Source organism: Phalacrocorax carbo, chromosome 4 (genome assembly GCF_963921805.1).
Source record: "Phalacrocorax carbo chromosome 4, bPhaCar2.1, whole genome shotgun sequence".
NCBI classification, from domain to species: domain Eukaryota; kingdom Metazoa; phylum Chordata; class Aves; order Suliformes; family Phalacrocoracidae; genus Phalacrocorax; species Phalacrocorax carbo.
In genome coordinates, this window is record NC_087516.1 from 47,571,672 (window position 1) to 47,586,535 (window position 14,864).

The 14,864-nt window shown below is 38.9% G+C and overlaps 1 long non-coding RNA gene across 1 annotated transcript in view; it reads right to left on the reverse strand.

Moving 5' to 3' along the window:
• Nucleotides 1-14,864, reverse strand: part of LOC135313087 (uncharacterized) — a 307,634-nt gene that overhangs the window by 66,627 nt on the left and 226,143 nt on the right. The window contains exon 6 of the long non-coding RNA XR_010372679.1: nt 4,604-4,715. This is a non-coding gene — a long non-coding RNA (uncharacterized LOC135313087). The remainder of the gene's footprint in view (nt 1-4,603; nt 4,716-14,864) is intronic.

The following is a 14,864-nucleotide window of genomic DNA, read 5'->3' on the forward strand; positions in this document are numbered from 1 at the left end:
TCTACAAGCACATTCATTCCCCGTTTGCCAACAATAACATCTCTTTGTGTCAGATTCTGAACTCTCCCCCTGCATAGTTGGAAAGTGACCCTATGAGTCCAATGAAAAGATATAGGATACAGCAAACTTGGTTTTGTTTTGCTTTTCTTCTCCTCTCTTGCTGAGACTGGTGCATGAAACTTCAAAAATCTCACCTGGACAGCACAGGACCCTCATACTGCCAAGACTTTTTCTCTGAGTCCAGAGAAGTTTCTTCAGAGTTACTTCCAAGTTTTCCATGATACTTAACCAAAATTCCAATTTACTTAAAAAAAAAAATAAAATATTACATTTATACCCTCAAATAGTTTCCTTAGTTTTATAATATTTGCTAAGTGAGTTTGGCGAATGTGATGAGTTCAGATCAAATACACCTGAATATAAAGAAAACATGATTATTTATTTACATTGAGTTATATTATTGCAGAAAAACAAGAGCTGGATCTCATTTATTTCAGGGTAAATCTGTTCAAGAAGAAGTCAGAATAATTCCACAGAGCAAACCTGGGGAACAAAGAAATTTATATACCTAGTTTTAATTTTCCTTGCTACAGAGAAAACTGTTCCTATTCATCTGTGAACGCCTCTGCTACACAGCTACTAAAGACTAAATATACAGTCAGGCCCCTCTCACCTTCCCACATATTTTTCTTCTATATAGACTAAAATAGGATTTTAGATACTTATCTCATAAGGATTAATGTGTCTCTACTATAAATCTAGCTCCTGTACTGCAATGTAAGTTACTCAGGTGCTCCATAATCAAAATGTAAGTATAAACTGCAGCTGATTAATTCAAGGTGCGGAACTGGAGAACAGACTACAAAGTCCTTCCATAGATTTCAAAGTTATAGCCTTTCAGATCCACCCTGCTATACAGTTGGTCACATTGCAGAGTTCAGATTTATTATGTGCTTATGCACACTCAAAAGACTTACTCATCAGCTTTTCCTTATAAAAGCCTTGTAGTCCCAACTCCATTTAGATGCAGAGAGGATAGATTTTTCAGCAAGGCATTTGCCTTTTTCTGATCCATCCATCCAAGGCTCTGTCTGTTCAGAAAAGGCTTCCTATTCCACAAAACACTTAAAACATCACATAGTTTTTCTCAGCTATCGATCTGTATGTCAAATGGTGGAAGCCATGCTAGAGAACAGATGGGAAAGTTTTATGCTCATCACCTTTATTCAGAAATACTCTCTTCCTCACCAGGGATTATTCCTTTCCTCCTCTCCCAGATTATATATGGTGATTTATTAAAAGTTTATACAGAAGTAAGCAAAAAAACCAGATCACCTATAATACATGAAATTAACTCTGCCATTTTAAAAGGTTGGGTTTGTTTGGGTTTTTTTTGTTTTGGTTGTTGTTTTTTTTTTTTAATAGCAAACCCACTGATCTCTATTTCAAAGCCATTAAGAATTCTATTAAGACTGATTATTTTCGTTCAGCAGAAAGTCCACAGATTTTAACCAGTACTGGGTCAGGCCCAGAATTCTTGTTTGTTTAGCTGCCTCTGCAGAAGCAATGAATTGCAGGATTTAGCCTGAGGTCCTGGTGCCTAGACCTTGTCATTCATCTAAGTTTACCTCTGAACTTTGTGGGAAACTGTTCCTTAGGACAGAAGTGGCAGTCCTGATGCACTGTGACCAGCCTGGCCCGTTAGGCCTTGGGTAGTGGATACGGCATATGCCGTCAGATACCTTGGCACTGAGTCTTTTCTGAGGGAGAACACATCAGACACCCAACAGCTCGTCTGTCTGGTCTACAGCCCAACTACGCTGCAGCAATAGTTTCTGCAAACGTTTCTCCGTCTCTTCCCAGAGATGTTACCAAGCCATCTGCTTGCGTCCCTGCTGGAAAACCACTGAAGACAGCTACACTGTCCCAGCGATGCACCCTTTGCATGCAGCACAAATCTTCCTGCCCATGAAGGGAAACCACAATAGTTGTTACAAGACCTACACCAGAAGACTGGCAGATGATCCGAATATTAAACAGTGTCTTAGGATACCTGAAACTAGTAAATTTTGCTTTGAGTTCCGTAGAGTTGGAAAAACGTACAGTTTGTCAAAAAAGGAAAAAAGGTAAAACATCTAGTAAATTTATTTTTTTCTTTCATAAAGGCGATTTTCATGTGCAAGTGGTGAGCTTACAGACTTGAAAGTTTAAAACCATTAGCAAAATGACAATGTAGAGGGGGGAAAAAACCAAACCAAAACAAAGCTCCACAGCAGTAAAATCCTGGTAGTTTTCTATTGCCACATGTAAAATAAACAGTAACTTTAATAAAATGGCTTAATAAAGTGCTGGCTTTGGAAGATCCCTCTAACACGCTTTCTACAAGCTGAAGACAGCGCCATTCTACATTTACACAACACATAGCTTGAGAATTAAAAGAAAACTGATCTTCGTTTCTGTTACGGAAAATAAATCTGGAGGAGAGAACATTTTTCATACCCTTCAGTGTATTTGTTTTGACATGCATTTAGTTCTCCCTTCCCCACCACTGTCCACAAAAATACAGGCTTGCATTGTCCTGCACAGCCTTTTAGATTTTTCCACGCCTTAGATGTTTCATAGGTTTGTTTTTAACTTGTTTTTATATCATACTGTACGCACTGAAGCTCTTTCATCGTTACATGGTTTTCTTGTGAATGCTGCAGTGTGAACATTCTACACGTGACCACGTGCAGACTCTGGAGCACAAGTAGCATGTGGCAACTTCAGCTACTGTATACAAGACATTTCAGAGTCTTTCTAGCAGAGTGCATGCACTTTGTCTCCAGCTTCCAGACAACCTATCATATAGCACTCAAGGCAGCCAGGGCTTTTATGGGAAACACATGGTAAGTGAAAGTCATGACCTACTTAGTAACTAGAATGAAAAGAAACTTTGAAAACAGTGGGCCCAGCTCCTTTTTCAGTTCCCCACCGAGAAGCAGAAGTCATGCCATCGAAGTCAGAGGAACTACAGCACTGAAATCCTACTGCGAACCCCAAAATTAAGAACGCTGCGCGGCCTTGGTAGCGATAGCTGAATAAGGGAAATGCACATTTTGATTCAGCGAGCGTTTATGCGAACAGACCCATCACAACTGTCCCATCTGCACGCCAGACGATATTTGTCCCCCCTTTAACTAATCCAAGCCACAGAGGTTTGGGGTGATTCAGAGACACTTTATAAAACCGTATCTGCATTAAGGCTTTATCCTCTAGCATTCAGCGGTATCACACCTCCAGCAACGCTCTCTCTTGCGCATTTACCTGTTACTGCCCGTTCCCAGGATTCTGGTTCAAGAACTAGGAGTGGGAATTGGCGGCTGTAATAGAACTAGAGGCTGATTTACTCCAGGGAACTCACTAGACAGCCACTCCCAGGGTAGGGGAACACAGGAACAACATTTGAAGCACTCTTTCTCCAACTGCAGCCATCTTGACCTAGCCATTATGATTTTTTTCCCAAAATGTGTAAATTGTAAGCCTTTCAGGCAGAAGTCGGCCTTTAAATCATCAAGCAGGCAACACCTTGCAAGCAATAAGAGTCAGCTTTTAGTTTGCCTATTACATTAAACACCCACTGAATATAGTTTGATTCCCAAATTCTATGTTGCTGTACCTCCTTACAGGAAAGGTGTTCAGTGCTTTAAAGGCTTTTGCACAGATAACTACTTCAGAAAAGGCAGAAGAATGTACTTTATAATTAGCACCTTAGCGTGGGTGACAAGTTGCAAAATATGAAAAAAAATATTCTAAAATTAATTATCTGCAATCCAGTAATAGGTGTTGATGAAATAATAAGATGGGGCCTCTCAAAAGCAGAGGAAGAGAAGGAAACACAGACAAGTGTAACTCCCCCAGGCCCAGTCAGAAAAGAGCTCCATATTGGCAGAATTCCTCCCTCCATGCCACATCCTGTGCTCCTAACTGCTTGTGGGGAAAAAAAAAACCCAAAACAAACAAACAAACAAACCCCACAACGTGTATTACTGGAAAAGGTCAAAAACTGCACATGACCATTCCGGGGGAGCAGGAAGCTTTTCACTTCCCCTTCTTTGGGGAGAGAAGGACGTAGACTCCCACCAAACCACCAACTTCCCACACACAGAAAAGAAAAATCACTTGCAAACACCAGACTGAGTTTAGCACAGCAGACCTTACTGAAGGTAATGTTTTGCACAGTGAAAAAAAGAAAGGTTAAAAAAGGGGCACCAGTAGCACATCCAATTTGAAAATGCCTGAAGCTTAAAACAGATTTATTCTCCTTCCCATCTTTATTCCCTCTACACAGGCTACATATTGAAGATTTGCATTTGAAAAGGACTTGCTCATCCTCCCCAGGGGATCAAAGCAGAAGGAAATCTTACTGCTGACTTTAGAACTTCATTAGTTCCCACAGCAACAGACCCATCACACACGCACACACCCCCGTCAGCTCCCGGAGCAGCCTCCCAAGCAACCCAGGCCTTGTTAGTAGCAATCGCACATTTCGGAGAAAAGCGCACTTCACACAGAGCTGCAGCTGGAGACCGATTCCTCCAGAAAGTTTAGTACTTCACCATACCTCTCACTAACCGAAACAGTCTACTTTACTTCCTCGTTAAGTACTGTAGTTGGAAATTCATCAGCATCGCTTCAGGAGCGACAGAGTTCCACATCTTATAGAATGAGACTACCTAAATAAAAAAAAAGGTGGTTAACTGTATATTCCCTTTAAAAACTGCTTCTCAATAAGCATCACGATCCCATTATCTCTGGTCTCTGCAACTGCTGGTTCTGATGTTTCTTCTTCACCGCATGTCCCTAAGACTCTAGATGCTTTGGTTGGCATGCATGAACCAGGTGAAACTGATGATGACACATCTGAATATGAATTTATAGATGTATTTTCCCAGAGACAAATGCTTCCTTCTGTATGCAAAATCAGGATATACCACCTTGTCTTTCCTTTTACCAGTCTTACAGAAGAGATCACAGCTGCTGGCACCTTTTGGGTTTGGGGTTTGGTTTTTTTTTGGGGGGTGGGGGGAGAAGGTTGGGGCAGGGGGTGAAGAAAAAAAAAATTCCCACAAATAAGGCTTTGTGGTAAACTAGGGCCTCAAGGGAGAAACAGCTTTGTCCCAGATAATCCACACAACTCACATTTGATATAAAGAAACGAACAGAGAAGAAAAACAAATTTTCTTTGGTCTTAAATGCACAGATTCTATTGATTAGTAGTACCCTTTGGAGTTGAATGTCTTGGGCAGCAAGCACATCTACTGAGTAGCAGTATAAAAATACTGGAGGAAGCATAAAAATATATATTTTTTATAAAAATATAAAAAACTGTCCAAGGAGGCAGTCTGAGGGCACAGGTGGAAGGAAGAAGGCATATCTACTCCAGTATAACTTCTCTAAAGAAAAGCATTGGCATTTTTTTTCTCTGTAGGAGGTCATTGAATACTTGCTGCTCTGAGCAAAATGGTCTCTGGGGATGCTACATATGAAAGATCCAGGGAAATGGTGAACAAAAACATTCAATGTCATTTCCTGTCCCACCCCACACATGCAAAGACTGACACTTCCAGTTGGAAACAGACTTCTTCACTTTGTGCTTACAGGTCACGTAGATTGTTCTGAAGTCAAATCAAGAGACACTTGCACTGCCAACATAACCTAATTTGTTCCTTTAAAATAATTTCAGTTGCTAGGTGGTAGTGTTTGGGGAGATGATCATATCCACTCTGAGACAAAGCAACCCATGGAAAATAAAAAATACAGAGAGCATACTTGATTTATTATGATTTAGAAAAAAAAATACACTGTCCTACTTTCTGATGTTGTGTTGAGCTGACTACCACAGAGAACAAAAGATGGCAGACATTCTGTTACTGAAGGAGCTCGGTCTGACACCAGCCCTGCCAAGCAGTCCTTTACGGAATACTATCATAATTCAGATGAGCTCAAGACAAGTAAATTGAGAAAGTAACTGGGAGGAAGACGACGACTTGCTGGGAAGTGGAATGGTACTCCAATTTTTATCCTAATGCCAACGTATTTACTGAAGTATTTTGTCCTTTGTGTGGAAAGTGCATTTCTCCCACATTTCCCTCAAGCAGGGCTTCACTTTCATGTCCTGATTGAAAACAGGAGGAAAAGCACAGTGTTTTCCAGTCATTTCAAAAAATGAAAGAAGTCAGATAGCATGCGAGTTCTGCTCTTAGAATGAAATGAATGTTTATTATCACAGACATGTTGTACAGCACTGAGATAGTCTTACTACCAGGCTAGCTTGTTATCCATGTCAGGTACCTCTGCATCCCAGTCTAAAATGCCAACATGCAGAACATGTAGAGAAATACAGATTTTTTACAGAAAGAGCACTGGGCTAATTTTTATTAACAATGGAAAGAACAAAGTACTTGTGATATAAAGCAAATCTATATCTCTTCAGCTCCTCCAAGCTCCTGGAGGCAGTACAACTCGCCAGAGCAGTGCATCTGGAAAAAATACCAATTTAATGGGATTTCTACCTGTATTGGATGTAGAAGGGTCACTGGTTTTAAAGATGTTTGTCTTCCAACTGATACTTAGTCCAGATGTCATGAGCCTGAATACACTATACTTGAGACTACGACTCAGGTTATTTAAGACACACTGTCCTATACGGAACATTTGAGGCTCACGAAAAGCAGTTTTCAGATTGCAATGTCTGCAAAAGCACCAAATCGTTTTAAAGCCTGCAGTTCCTTTTTTGTTATTCTACACAGAGTTTGAGGTCTCTGCATTAGCCATGCATTGGGAGCCACTTGGATTAAAACATAGATCACCTCTGCCCCACCTCTCCACCGCTCTCAAACACAGTTTGTAGCACTTAGTCATGGCTTTGCAGAGAGCAGGGAGGAAGAGAAGGGCAAGGGCAACAACGTGGAAATAGAGTCAGAACAAATACAGCTACTGGCTTCAGTACTGGTAGCTCTACAAAAGGATTTGCCAGTAATTTCTATTTTCCTTTCAGGGTATTTTGGCTCTGTTTACATCGTAAAAGGTGATCTAACTGTACTGGGTGATGGAGCTTATGTTCTTCACTAAAGAGCTAAGAACAACTGAAAAGGGATGCTTCTTCGGTACAACAGTAAGCACAATTCTTCCCGTGGCAAGGTTTTTTTTTCTATTAAATCACGTTAGGTCTGTTAACCTACTCACCTAGAAAGCATCTCGAGCGGTCTTTGATGGCTAATTATACTACTTTGCATTTCCCTCTCTTTTAACTTCTAACAGTAATGTAATAACAGCTCCATTCTTCTATTCTCTGAGGTCGCTTGAAAAAAACAGCGCACACAGTAGCAGCCTTACTCTCCAAAATATAAAATAAAGTAGTAAACCCACATACAGCACAGCTGAAACCATTTTAACATTTTTCTGCAAAAGACTTTATAAGCCCCAAATCAAGTTATGTGAAACACATGATTAGACTCCGTAAGGACAGGGGGGTGACAGCAGTCAAAGAGCTCTGGGAGCGACGTGCAGAATGGCTTCTCACCATCCCTTCCTGCGCAAACAGATTCAGATGTAACTTCCACTACTCTCATTTAATATCCACAAGGAAATTCAGTTGCATTTCTAGTGTTCTCTACTGCCTTCCATTTTTGTTGCCAGTCTCATTCCCTTAGAAGTTTCAGTGTCAGTCGCTTTTGCTGGAAAGTGAAAGGTATAATTACCACAAGAGGACCGTCATCCCTTAATACAAGTAATGAAAGAGTCTAAGGTTCTGCCAAAATATTTAGCCTGCCCGTTCTTCTCAAGGAATAATTTTAATTATTTTCTTCCTGTCACAGACCCAAACTTCTGACCACAGTCTGATTTGCTGCTCAGATGTTTATAGGGCTACATAATTTTATTGAACCTTCAAGAAAGAATTTATAGGCTCTGTGGAAACTAAAGCAGTTCAAATAAGACAGACCAATGACTAAAGCAGTGTAACATGTTTCTTGGTCTCCCTTCAGCAATTTTTGCTCACCCTCCTGTGATATTCTCCCCAGACTGTGGGCATACCTCACCCATCAGTGAAAGGCCTCCGGTTTTTAATGCCTAGCAAATGGAGATTTGCCAGCCCTTTATTGGCTTCTTTGCTTCTCATATAGCCTGTAGATTGTCCACTGGAAAGATGTAAGCTTCAATGATTGTTCTATCATCCTTGCTTGCATCTATCTTTTAGAACTGTGCATGACAAATAGTTTTCATCATGTTCCCTCAATCCAAAGTTTTGCTATTTTTTCTACTATATTAACACTTCAGAGAAATTTTATGGCAACTGCAGCCTCGTTTGGCAATGGTTTTGCAAGTCTGAAATCCAAATTCACTTACCTTTAAAGAACCTTGCCTGAAAAATACATTCGTTTGCGAGAGATTTGCCAGATATATTTTGATGATGCAGATTTAAACTTGACAAACAGAATAACAGGTCTGTCAGGAGCCTTACTGGCCAAGATACTTAAGCTTCTCTGAATATTCAGTTGAAGGCTATTATTGTTGCTTGTAGTAATTCAGTTCTACCTGGTTTACCTCTGTATTTTGATCAAAATCTAGACACGTCTTACAATATCTCCAGGGGCAATAGGAATTTTTCTTGCTGCTGGAGTGGGCCACCAGCACATACATTTGGAAGTCTAGTCTGGTCCTATAGATTCAACTCTGAAGGCCTGCAGCATTAAATCTGTTCTCAATTCTGCACACAAGTTACTAGGGTTCATATCAATGCTTAAATTTTTCTTATGGTTTAATTTTTTTTTTAATTGATCAGACTATGCAATTCCTTACAACACAGAAGGTTACAATGTACCTTACAGCAATCAAACTTAGTTCAGTTTTCAACAAAACAATGCAGAGGGCTTGGAAATCTCAGCCGCCACTGATACAACTAGCAATTGTGAATTGAAGTCCTCCAGATCTCCACAACCGTTATCCCTCTTTCTGCTTAGGTTTCTTGTCTTAACTGGGTTTTGGGGGCATGAGCCATGACATGGTTTCATCTAGCAATCATGAAAGTTGTCATCATCTTTGGTGTTACACAAGCATTCTATAATGTAGAATCCTAAAGAGTTAACATTATTCCCATGTCTTGATTTGACAGCTCTGGAATTTTGTTTTCATGATGTTCCTCTTTCACTCACTGAACCCACCGAGATTTACAATGCCCAACGTCCTAATAGTACAAAGGGAAATTTATTGCAAAGTGCAATCCTATAAGAACATCTACCACTGATGTGACAGTTCAATTCATGCTTTTGAAATTCTTTTAAAACCTTAAGAAGAAAAATGTGCGACTGGTTGGTTCTTACATGCTGCTGCAACGATTTAGACAGCATGAAAATTTTTAAGACTGTTCCATTCCAAAGCCTACATATGCAGCATCTGACCAAACACTGTCATTTGAGAAAGTTCTTATAAGCTTCTAAATAAGCCCTATGATGTATTTATATTTGGTTGTTACAGGTAACCTTGGTCTTTACTTGCCCCTCCAATACATGACAAAAGTAATATCTACCCCTGACAATCTGAGGAAAATTCATTATTACTCTATGTAAATGTGTAGATATAGATACATGCACACATTATACTTTTCTAGCAGTGTTGTATACTTTAACAAGACAAAAAAAAAAACCAAAAGAATTAGCTTTTTTCCATTTTTTTCTCTGTTGTCAGAGTACTTTCCCTTTGAAATTTTGTTCTTTAAATTAAAACTCAAAGCCATCTTGATGAGCTATTTTAAGTATAACATGCTTCCCACATCACTATTAAAAAAAAGCACACAGTAATTAAATCTTAGTCCAACACAACCTCTAAAAATATTCCCAGCTGTCCAAAACCTTGTTATTGTTCTTAGCAGCCAGATACTGGTTATTGTTTTCCTCCTGTAACATAAAGCAGCAACACTAGTTAATATTTAATGCCTCATAAAGTGATAACAAACCCCAATTCTCCAGTCTTTCATCAAGTGCCCAGATCAAGTATTCAGGCAGCCTAGAAAGTGTATAGACTCTGTAGAATCTTCTGTAGGACCAACAAAACCCCCCCAAACTAAAATCCAACAAAAACCCCATTTGCTCAACTCAAACAACAACATTGAGGTGATTCACCGTCCTCACTCTCAAAAAAAGACACGACAAATACCATCTCCAAGGGCATTATATACCCACCAGAGAACCCTCAGATTACTTTGCACAACTGAATTAAGGTCACAAAATCATGAAGAATGTCTGAAACTACTTTCAAATTCCATCCCAAATTCCTGGGCTAAATGCACTGTCCCCTCAGCCAGTATTAATGACTAGCACCTCATTCTTTGTTTTCAGTGAGCCGTCTGTAAGCCACATCACCTCAACATGGAAAATGCATGAAACAAACACCTCTGATCTCAACTGAACAAAACCAGACCAACTGGGAAAGCTCCCTGGCACAGAACCAAAGAGTAGCTTTGGAAAAAAAAAAACCCACCTCACTTGAGGGGAAATTTCTAGCAGGTGCCTTCACTTACCAGCTAGTCAAACCCTGTCAGATCACCATGGCACACAGAGACAAAGAAAATAGTAGACACCATTCCCTGTGCTTTTTAAACTCGCATTGCTTCCCCATGAATACGATAATTTCAGTTTTTTAATTCCTCTTAAAAGACATTAAAGGAAACATATTTATTTGAGAAGGCCTAAGAAAACTGTGATTATGTCTTGAGGAGAGGTATTGCAGTGTTTTGGCTAGATGTACTGAGTCACAAATTACACATTTTACAGATGAAAAAAAGCCTAATCTAACATGCCGACTTCTCATTGATTTCGGAGATTCATGCATTAGGAAGGGTATTCTTCAACTTTGGTTTTCACTATTGGTAAGGATTTATTGAGTGAAGTAAAAGGTTTACCAAGTAGCAAAACTCACAATGAAGCATATGATTTCCACTAAAGAGAGGAAAATAAGAATAAAAGAACAGTGATTTTCTGCTAGCGAGTTTTCAGTTGTACAGATGCTCTTTTACCCCAGCTTTCCCTATTACTTCATTGTCTCTAAATTTTCCAGGAAAAAAATATTTTCCTAAGATCACATGCACAGTTCAGTTAGCACCATGAGATTTCACACAGAAAGTTCAATAAAGCAAAGGAGAACAGTTTAGTAGTGGAATATTTGTACTATGTAAAATTATTAGGCAAACTCTATGTTTAGGAACAACGTTGGCCCCCCACACCCAGCCTCCCCAGACAACAGCACGGTCCCATCAGAAGAACCCTTCTCATCAGCTTTTCAGGTGCAAGCGCAGAACAGCACAGTCAGATTGCCTCTGCTCCTTCCTTTAGGGAGTTTTTCCCTCTTTGTCACTTTAAATACACAAATTATTGAGAAAATGCCAAGGAGAGCACAGAGGTCCGGAAAGTCTGGGATGGGGAGAGGGGCAAAGAGATACCTGAGAAAATAAATATTAGAGGCACACTCACTACTGCATCTAGATCCAAATGGCATAATCAAGCTGCAACTGGAGCTAATGAAACTTTATCTTCTAATTAATAGTACCATCACTATAGTCCCAATTGCCAGTAATAAAATACTCAATAAAAGACTGAAGGCAGAAATGGAAAAGCAGAATCTTAGACAATAGAGCTACATATAGAGTACAGGTTTTGTGTGCATTTAATCTAATTATCATTCTTCAGATGTCGAGTGGAGAGCAATGCAATTTCCAAGTATCATTCCTGTTTGACTTGGTAAAAAAAAACCCCACCTATCAGCTTTTCTTTACCACCACTGCCAATGGCAAAAACAAAAAAGTGTGCCTTTTATAGAGAACAAGTGTTACAGTAGTACCAAAATAATCATCTGTTAGCCCCTGCCTGCCCATAGGTGTTTGGGTTTTTTTTTTAATTTGTGTACATGCAAGCAGGAAAAACGTGATCACGGTACAGCAAGGAAGACACCAAGTGGACTGAATACAAGCTAACACACCCAATTCAGCAGAAAGGGAAGTTTTAGAATACTCTATAGGAAAAACAAGGCAAACCCTTTGCTAATTATATAATTATGCCATCACATAATGGTAAACAGAGACACAGCTTATACAGGAACAAAGAAATTGGTCTCTGTTAAAACAAGTTGTACCTAGTACGGGCATAGTCCTTCACAGTTTGTATCCTTCACCCCTAATGATTTTGACTGAAAGCAGATTTTGGATCAGAAGAACATGGTTTCACAAATCCAAAAGCATATGACATTTTTTGTAAGCCAGAATAAGACATGTGCAAAAGCCAGGATTCCTATCTCCCAGCCAAGCTCCACTACCCCAACTATTTACAGTATTGCCAACACCACACACACCAAAACAGAAAGTCGCTCTCCTCCAGAACATACTGCCAAGCATAACCTAGATTTACCTTTCTTCTTACCTACGGCATTTTTATTACAAGTCTTGAGATGTTTCTTCAACACCAACTCCCTTTTCCCCCTTGCCTCCTAGGAAAAACAAAAGCTGCCAGCACCACCAAATGTAAGTAAATAAATCAAACTTACAGCTTTTCAACTACAAACATTTTGATACTGCAACTCTCCACTCCTGCTAATCCAAGAAGTGGTATAAAAGAGGAGACTGAGGAGAAAAGCCTTTCCCAGGCCTGGGCTGGAACAAACTACCTCCAGCCTGCAGCCTAAAACTGCAGTAATCACCATTAACCTCTGACACCTGAGTTTAGACCAAATGGTAAATAAAAATTTCTTTAACCCTTCACATCTCTTTAAACTGTGGTATTTTTTCTACATGATTTCTGTTCCTAACTGTATGAAAAAATGAAGTTAAATAGCCTTAGGCAGATAAACTTTAAAAATGCCTCTCACGTTTCCACTGGGAAGTTACACAACACAATACTTCAAATTTATGGAGTTTTGTGAGGAACATGGTTCATTTATTAAATGCTAGGTATTCTTTTTATTTCGGTTCATGGCAACACCAAAGAGATTGTAGCGAGTGTTTTGTTATTTTAAAATTAATCATGGAATCTAAAACAAGAGATGTTCAGGCTAAGAAAACATCCAGGGTAATGCAATAGGTTAAGGTAAGGCTAAGGCTAGGTTCAGGCTGTGGTGATAACTGATTTTTCAGAAAAATATATCACTAACATTCAGGACATTTTTCATATTAATTCAACATTACACATCCTAAAAGCAAATTTGACTCACTGTTGCTTACTTAGGAGTCAATTACATCACTGATACTTTATCAATACATTGTGTTACATTATAAATTACATTATCATTATATAGTCACAAAGGCTTCTTCTCTTTTTTCTAAAATGCAACAACAAAAGAACAGAAGGTAGTTGTATCTCCTACAAGTGAAGAAGGAGTATAATTAAAAGCAAAAAACAACACGTCAGAAATTTTATTGTGATATTTAGAGACAAAAACATTCACTGGAAATCCCTATTAACTACCATGGCTTAACAAGGAATGAATATAGGCAGATCACAGAAGTGATTGCAACATACTCCCCTCAACAGAAAAATTACTCTGCAGAGAGCCAAGTTAGAACATTTATTCTTTGGAAAAGTCAGAACAAGGTATGGCAGCACCAGTTCCCAGGAGAGTTTTAAAAAGTAGTTTAATCTGAGCAACTAGATCATAGCTTTCAGATTGTCATCTGCATAGGCATGCAAAGGAGGGTCAGCATGCATATAAGAAACCTTCCTTTCTTTCTGCCTCTGGAGAAAAAAAATTGGCACAGCTGAACTCCTTCAGCTGTTACAAATAGATGTGAAATGACCCCTACACATCTAGCCATTGAGAGTTCAGCTCAGCATCCTTAGTATTGTGTAGCAAGTTTCTATCACTTACAGCAAAGAATAACTGCATTATCTGGTTAAATATTAATAAACTGTTATTTGCTACACTAATTTAGGAAGTTGTGAAAGCAAACATACAACCACCTTTTTCACTTGATATCCAGTTGTGGAGATACTCTTGTATCCAGGGTTCTTTGTAAGCACCAGCCTGAATACCAGCTGGGATACCTAATGAGATACAGGCAAAGCTCATCATCTATTGATGAAACCCATTTTTATAAACCCTGAGTTCCTGTTTGTATGCTATTAATGACTATTATAACTTTTGCAGCTCATGCTATCTGATTATGGTTATTCTAGTTGGTTTTTTTTTTTTAGTAATCTGTTTATTAAGCAAAGTCTTCCCTTATCACACCTTTAGACACATAAGATTCTACAGAGGATGTCTGTACTGCGCCTGTAATTGTAGAGCTGAGCCCTACACAACCATTATTGCAGTTTTTCCTTGCTGCAGTCTTGTAAGTTATGTGAGTGCTGCTGAGCCAAGCTGACATGCTACAGAAAGTAAGCAATATAGTCAGGTATGTATTGGAGGTATTTTGATAGAAGTGGAAATCTAATAATTTAACGTGTGTCTTAAGTTCTAGACAGAGTCCTAGCTGTCTAGATTTCTAGATTTTTCTTTTCCTTCTCTGTTTTTCTGGTTGGTGAAATACTAAATAATGCCTTTAATCCTGTCTCTCTTTCTTTTGTTTTTTAAAAAAAGGCTGCCTCTGTGCCTACATTTGTAGAATGCAATGAATAAAGAGTAATTTTTAATCAGTTTCTAAAGTCAAATTAAAGCATATTAGTAATTTGTATTATTTTAAGAAACATACAAAAAATAAGCCCAGAAAAAAAGGTACTACTTGACAAAAATCTTTCTCCCAGTTTTCACAGCTTTTCATTTCCTATAAATTTGACTCCTAGTGCTGTTTAAAAACTTGTGGTATTATACACTGACTCTCTTCAGTTAAGAAGAACTGA